Source organism: Elephas maximus, chromosome 1, assembly GCF_024166365.1.
Source record: "Elephas maximus indicus isolate mEleMax1 chromosome 1, mEleMax1 primary haplotype, whole genome shotgun sequence".
Taxonomy (NCBI): domain Eukaryota; kingdom Metazoa; phylum Chordata; class Mammalia; order Proboscidea; family Elephantidae; genus Elephas; species Elephas maximus.
Genome location: NC_064819.1, coordinates 17,638,740 through 17,645,876, shown reverse-complemented (window position 1 = coordinate 17,645,876; position 7,137 = coordinate 17,638,740). Strand labels below are relative to the sequence as shown.

At 43.1% G+C, this 7,137-nt stretch overlaps 1 long non-coding RNA gene across 1 annotated transcript; it reads right to left on the bottom strand.

Moving 5' to 3' along the window:
• Positions 1-328: 328 nt before the first annotated feature.
• Positions 329-7,066, bottom strand: LOC126073172 (uncharacterized). The gene is made up of 3 exons (XR_007516677.1): positions 6,847-7,066; positions 1,223-1,393; positions 329-1,098 (listed from the first exon to the last, which is right to left on the bottom strand). It is a non-coding gene; the product is annotated as an uncharacterized LOC126073172 (long non-coding RNA).
• Between the last annotated feature and the right edge of the window lie 71 nt (positions 7,067-7,137).

The window sequence follows — 7,137 nt, the reverse complement described above, 5'->3', positions numbered from 1 at the left end:
TGAATTCAACATACTCGGCTGCTAACCAAAAGGTCAGCAGTTCAAATCCACCAGCCGCTCCTTGGAAACCCTATGGGGCAGTTCTACTCTGTCCTATAGGGTCGCTATGAGTCAGAATCTACTGGATGGCAATGGGACTTGATATGATAGGCCGAGTATAGTACACGAGTTAAAGTTCCTTTCAAATTTGAAATTTGATTATGAAGCTAGTTCTATTTTGCCCAGATGGGACTAGATAGAGCCTCATGCTCGTGTCCTGCTCAAAACCCCAACTTAGACTGCTTTGCCAGTTGGTATAAATATCCTTGTAATTAATAAAAAATTAATTATTCTCCTTGTCCTAAGTGTCTTAGTTATCTGGTGCTGTCATAACAGAAATACCCATAAGTGGGTGGTTTTAACAAACAGAAATTTATTTTCTCACAGTTTAGGAGACTAGGAGTCCAAATTCAGAGCACCAGCTCTAGAGGAAGGCTTTCTCTGTTGGCTCTGAAGGAAAGTCCTCGTCTCTTCTGAGCTTCTGCTCCTGGGCAATCTTCATGTGGCTTGACATCTCTCTTCCCCCATCTCTGTTTCTTTCACTTGCTTGTTTAATCTCTTTTATATCTCAAAAGAGATTGAGTTAAAACACATCCTTCACTAATCCTGTGTCATTCACACACCAAAGACAATCCAGGCCCAAATGGGATTATAACCACAGACATAGAGGTCAGGATTTACAACACATATTTTGGGGGGACACAATTCAATCCATAACATTCCACCCCTTGGCCTCCAAAAATTCATGTCCTTGCACATGCAGAAAACCCTTGTGGCGTAGTGGTTAAGTGCTACAGCTGCTAACCAAGAGGTCGGCAGTTCAAATTCACGTGGTGGTCCTTGGAAACTCTGTGGGGCAGTTCTACTCTGTCGTATAGGGTTGCTGTGAGTTGGAACCGACTCGACGGCAATGGATTTTTGGGTGCCACATGCGAAACACATTCACCCCATCGCACTAAGTAGTCTTTGCCATTTGCTATAAAGTGGGGGCAAACTCCTCCGTATTAAATGGCTACTGCTTTTGCTCCACAGTTTCCTTGTGTGAACTTCCTTTTAGCACTGGGGAAACAAAAAAATAATTTAGTCAGCAGTATGGGGACAGGAAACGTAAGGTTTCCCAGTATATTTCTAAGGGGCGCGGGGGAAGAAAGAAATGCAAAATAGAACGGAAAATTGCACCAACCTCAAATGTATGAGCTGTCAGCCCACCAACCATTCTCTGGAATGCGCCTGTTCCAATATAACAAAGTTCCATGTTTGCATTTTATGATTCTGGTTCCGAAGTGATTTCTCTAGGCTCAGGATTCCAAGGTGAAGAAAATGGGTACGAAACTGGAGCTGTGGTCACAGCTGGCTGTAGGTGACAGTGGTTTCTGTAAGGATTGTGTAAGGACCTACTGCATGACAAGCAGAGAATTCTGCTATCACTGACCAAAGTGGCTGCTGTTATTTGAAAGCATTTGAAAACACTTTATTTATCTGTGTTTTCTAACTCTGCCTCCCAAACTCATAAAACCTCTATCAATATTTGCTGAAATGCAGGGTGGTCGAAAGTTGAAACACAGGGCAAAGTAACAAGGAGAAGCCTTGGGAGTTGAAATTTAACTTGCAGCAAGTCATTTATCCTGTTCATTAAAAAGCTTGTGCTCTGAGAAAGGAGATGGCCGAGGACCGCGGTTTTCAAGCAGGTCACAGACCACTGGGAAATCAATTTATTGAGTTGAAATCAGCATTTTAAAAAATTCAATAGAATAGAAAATTTTGGAGTGCATTGCATATCTAAACCCGTTGCCATTGAGTGGGATCCAACTCAGAGCGACCATATAGGACAGAGTAAGACTGGCCCATAGAATTTCCAGGGAGACCATGGTGAATGCAAACCGCAGACCTTTCAATTAACAGCCAAGCTCTTAATCACTGTGCCACCAGGGCTCCACATGGCATATAGCAAGTGTATTCTTTCATGAGACTTTTTTTTCAATTTTATATGAACACACACATACATTCATACATATATATGTGTATAAAGACTGCAGTAAAAAATGTTTGAGAAATGCTATCCTAAGAAAGGAAACCCTGGTGGAGTAGTGGTTAAGAGCTACCGCTGCTTACTAAAGAGTCAGCAGCTTGAATCCACCCGGCACTCCATGGAAACCCTATGGGGCAGTTCTACTCTGTCCTATAGGATTGCTATGAGTCGGAATTGACTCGATGGCAACAGGTTTGGTACAGGTTTTTACCCTGAGAAAACCATGTCTACCATTTGGGCCATAGACACCAAAGCCAAAAAACCAAACTCTTTACCATCAATTCAATTCCAACTCACTGAGACCCTATAGGACAGAGTAGAACCACCCCACAGGGTTTCCAAGGTTGTAATCTTTACAGAAGCAGACTTGCCACATCTTTATTCCTTGGAGAAGCTGGTGGGTTCCAACTGCTGACCTTTGGGATAGCAACTGAGTGCTTAACCACTGTGCTCCCAGGGCTCCTTGGGCCACAGATAGGACCCCAGGAAGAGCTAATGGTTTTGGATCTTCTGTTACTGCATTGACAGATTAAGGGACAAGGTACTAAATGCATCTCTTCTGCTGCTTGTCATCATCTTGTAGGTTTGGTTTTACAAAGCCTTATTTTTTTTTTCTCCTAGATTCCTGGTCTGTAACTAAGGTTCAGCCCAGTACCCAGTGTCATCGAGTCGATTTGATGAGTAACTAAGGTAAGAAGCATATATTTTGTCTTGGCTTTCTAGGCCAAGCAGCAACGGTTCCCTCTTGTACCTGGGACTGAGTTTGAGAGGAGAATGTGTTTGCATTCAGTAGTACTTTTACATTTTTAAAAATTGTTGCTTTATTAAGAAAACAGATAAACATAAAGATTAGCTAGAATCAAAATAGGCATATCATTTGGAAAAAAGAATTAGAAAACCACTTGACTAAGAACCTAGAGGTTGGTGATTCCAACCCACCCAGCAGCACCTCGGAAGAAAGGCCTGGCATTCTGCTTCCATAAATATCACAACCAAGAAAATCCTATGGGGCAGTCCTACTCTGTAACACATGGGTCCCCATAAGTCAGAGCTGACTCAACAGTAACAGGCTTGCATTTTTTTAAGTACACAAAAGCCCTGCTTTATCTTCTCAGATGTGGCTATCTGACACATCACGGACCCTCGCTTGCTTTTCTTTTTTGCTTGTTGTTAACATTTGCATCGTTGTTATTTGCCCTTTGAGTATAAATTCTGTTTTTACAGCTACATTTTTTGCCTTTTTATGGGTACAGATTTGCTTATCTCTTTACACGTCTTTGCCCAACCCACAATACCACGCAATAAATGTTGGTAATGATGGTAATTAATCGCCTTTTCCTCTTAATAGTAGTTAATTACCTTTTCTTCTGGTCTGCAGCCATTACCAATGGGTGACTGAGTTTTCTGGAATCATGGCCTTTAAAAGCCCTTGAAGACGACACCCTTTTTCCTTTACTTAAGCAATCACCTTATTACCAGTTGCTTATAACTTTTTAGCTTCAAGCTCCTGCAGTCACCACATCATTTCCTCACTTAGATTAGGTTCTCAACTAGTAGTACTTTACGTTTGTATAACTGTGTTGTTTAAGGAGCTTTCCTACTTTTTAGGAGTCCCTGGGGGTTCAAACAGTTAAGTGCTCAGCTGCTAATCAAAAGATTGAAGATGCAAAATAAAGGCCTGGGCTATCACTTCCAAAAATCGACCACTAAAAACCCTTTGGAGCACAACTGGGCTCAGACACTCATGGGGTTCCATTGAGGTGGCATCAACTCGATGGCAACTGTTTTGTTTTTGTTTGGTTTTTCCTATTTTTTAATTCACTTGTGAAGGAAATAAAAGGATGTTATCACCATGTGGCCAGTGGGTAAACTGAGGCACAGAGCCATTAAAGTCCACGGTTCTGCAGCACAAGTTGGTGACAGGTCTAAGACCAGTTACTGATTTCTAGGCTTTTCAATATATCAGTGGCTTCTCTAGTTTTTCCAGCCATTCGTCCCCCACCTAATAGCAAGAGTCTTGTTTTCATCTCCAGGTGAAGAAAAAATAAAGGAGGAAGAATTGTTTAGCTAAAACTCCTGTACCCTCTCCTCTACCAGTTGTGATTAGTTGCCATCTAGTCGATTCCTACTCAAGGTGACCCCATGTGGGCAGAGTAGAACTGCTTCATGGAGTTTCCAAGGCTGTGACCTTTCAGAGGCAGCTCACCAGGCCAGTTTTCCAAGGTGCCTCTGGATGGGTCTGAACTGCCACCCATAATTGCCCTAAAGTAACTGTATTTCCATAGAGCAGGATTTATAACATACACGACGGGCTCGTTCTAACTTCAGAGCCTTCAGGTAGACTGTTCTCAGCTGAAACGCCTTATTTCTTCCACGCCATTAACTCCAATCCTATACCCGTCACCTCTTTGATGTCACTTTCTTATTTAACCCTACTTCATCCCACCCTAGATTCTGATTTATCCAATGCTGACCAAGAGTTTACTATGGATCAGTCATTGTTTTTAGAAGTTCTCACTTGCCTTAGCCCATTTAAACCACAGAAATCCTGTGAGGCAGGTATTTTTATCCCTGTTTTACAAGTGATACAAACCAGGCTCAAGAAAGCTGACAACTCCAGTTCCTTGACTCTCCAAGCTTAGTGTTCCTTCACCACACCTCAAGGACTTTTTTTTTTAAGTGCACTGTACAGTAATTCGGAGCCCTAGTGGCGAAGTGGTTAAGAGTTACAGTGACCATGGCTGCTAACCAAATGTTGGCAGTTTGAATGCACCAGCTGCTCTTTGGAAACTCTATGGGGCAGTTCTACTCTGTCATAGGGGTCACTGTGAGTCGGAATCGACTTGACAGCAATGGATGGGTATGGTAATTCTTCTCCAACCTCCAGTTTTCTTTATGTAAAATTCCAGTATATGTGATTTTTGTGTACTCTTGGGAAAAACTGCAGGAATTTTAGTTCCAGTCTAAGGTACCAAAACAAAACAAAAAAAACCCAAACCCGTTGCTGTTGAGTCAATTTTGACTCATAGCAACACTATAGGATAGAGTAGAACTGCCCCATAGGGTTTCCAAGGAGCAGCTGGTAGATTCGAACTGCCAACCTTCTGGTTAGCAGCCATCACTCTTAACCACTACGTAGCCAGACACTGCCCCATAGTATAAGGTAAGTCTTATATAAAAGTGTGTGGAAGGTTAGAAATTGAATAATACCTATTTGGCAGTGCCAGGTAGTTTAAATAAAAAACCAGAAAACCAGTTGCCATTGAATCCATTCCAGCTCATGGCAACCGCATGTGTGTCCGAGCAGAAATGTGCAGCACAGGACTTTCAGTGGCTGCGTTTTCAAAAAGTAGATCACCCGGTCTTTCTTCCACGGCATCTCTGAGTGGACTCAAACCTTCCACCTTCTGGTTAGCAGCCGAGCAAGTTAGCCCTTGCATCACCCAGGGATTCCAGTTCAGAGAAAGGTTACCCAAAATTTACTTCATTGCAAGCATTCAAGTTACGCCTCCAGAAGCAGGGGTTAATGCTGTGTTATAACAACAACAATGACAACAAAAAATCAGAGAAAATAAATCTTTGCATGTTTGTATGGAGCACAAGGGGAGGAAAAATTGCCTCTTTGTAGGTACAGTAGGTGCAGCAAGGCAAAATAAATTTATATTCGAGTACTTGCAACTTCAGGGGAGAGAGATCCTGCAGAGCTTCTAATGAGAAAGGAATGGTAAGAGGAAATATAATTGCATAGTATCCATTATTACCAATAAAGGCATGAAAATAATAATATAATTGGCGTCGTCTTTAAGTAGTGTCATCTTTATTGTTTCATTTTAGTGGATATAAAAATTTTTTATTTGGATTTTCTTAAGTTCTCTCCTGACCTCCATTTGCTAAGCCCATTTTCTCCCTGAGGTGGTAACATTTTCACCAAAAAATACTATCTCCCTTCTTTCCTTCCTCCCTTCCTCTCTCTCTCTCTACGCCACCAGTCAAGGAAAACAGCAAAGAGACTAGCCCCAGTGCCTGAATTTTTTTTTTTATCCCATTCCTCGTCTTCACTTTCTGCTGTGTGTAGGTCCACTAAGGTGCAGCGAGGTTCCTGTGGGTGAGGAGAGATTTTTAAATATTTCTCTTTGCGGAGTGGGATTTTAGGCTCCAAGGGGAAGGGCGGTGGGCAGTTTCTCGTGCGCTTCCTCTGTTTTGGAGCTGAGTACTGGCAAGAGCAGGAGCCCGAGGCCCGGAATCAGATATGCATTTTAAAGGACACTCCCGGGAGCCTAAGGGCTCAGACCGCCTGCAGGTCTTTTTATGGTGTTGATCGTTTTCTTGTTTGTGTACTTCTTTTATCTCCTTCACCAGGCGACAGTTTACTGACCCAGAGGAAGGGAGAGGATGTGAATGTTAGGAAAAGAATTTAAAAAGGGACAGGAATGCAATTTTATTTCTTCGTTATGCATTGCACAATCCTATAATAATCATAATGCCAACGCACGTGAAATTTCCCCGACAATCCTAACATACCACTTGTTTCTATTTTCCCTTCTAGTCCTTCAAATATTAAACATTATGCAAAGCACTGCGTTAGTCCTGGCTCACGTCAAGTTTGCATACATGGTCCATAGAAATTTGCACTCTGCTTTTTATTTCTCTTTTGCTCATCCTCAGCATCTCCGAAACTGCAAAATATACATTCATAACATGGCTTCATTCATCATATTCCGTCAAAGACCTAAACTTTAACCTACAGAATTATTTCAGTTTAAGTATCCGATACCGACCCAATATCTAGGGGTAAATGGTAACACCATTTGACCTTGCCATCAGGGACTGGAGGTCGGTCAAGGTTACGTCCAAGGCTCCCCGCACCCCCGACACCCGCAGAGGAGGCCGCCGAGACGCACGTCCAAGCGCCAGTCTCGCACCTGCCTCCCGGGCGCCGCTTCCCGCCTTTGGGCTTCTGCCTTGCCGCGCGCCCGGCTGCAGCCAGCCCCTGCCGTATGCGCGCGCACCCCTCGCTCACCGCGTCCTTCTGGAGCAAGCACCCGCCTAACGTGCTGCCGGAAGTGACG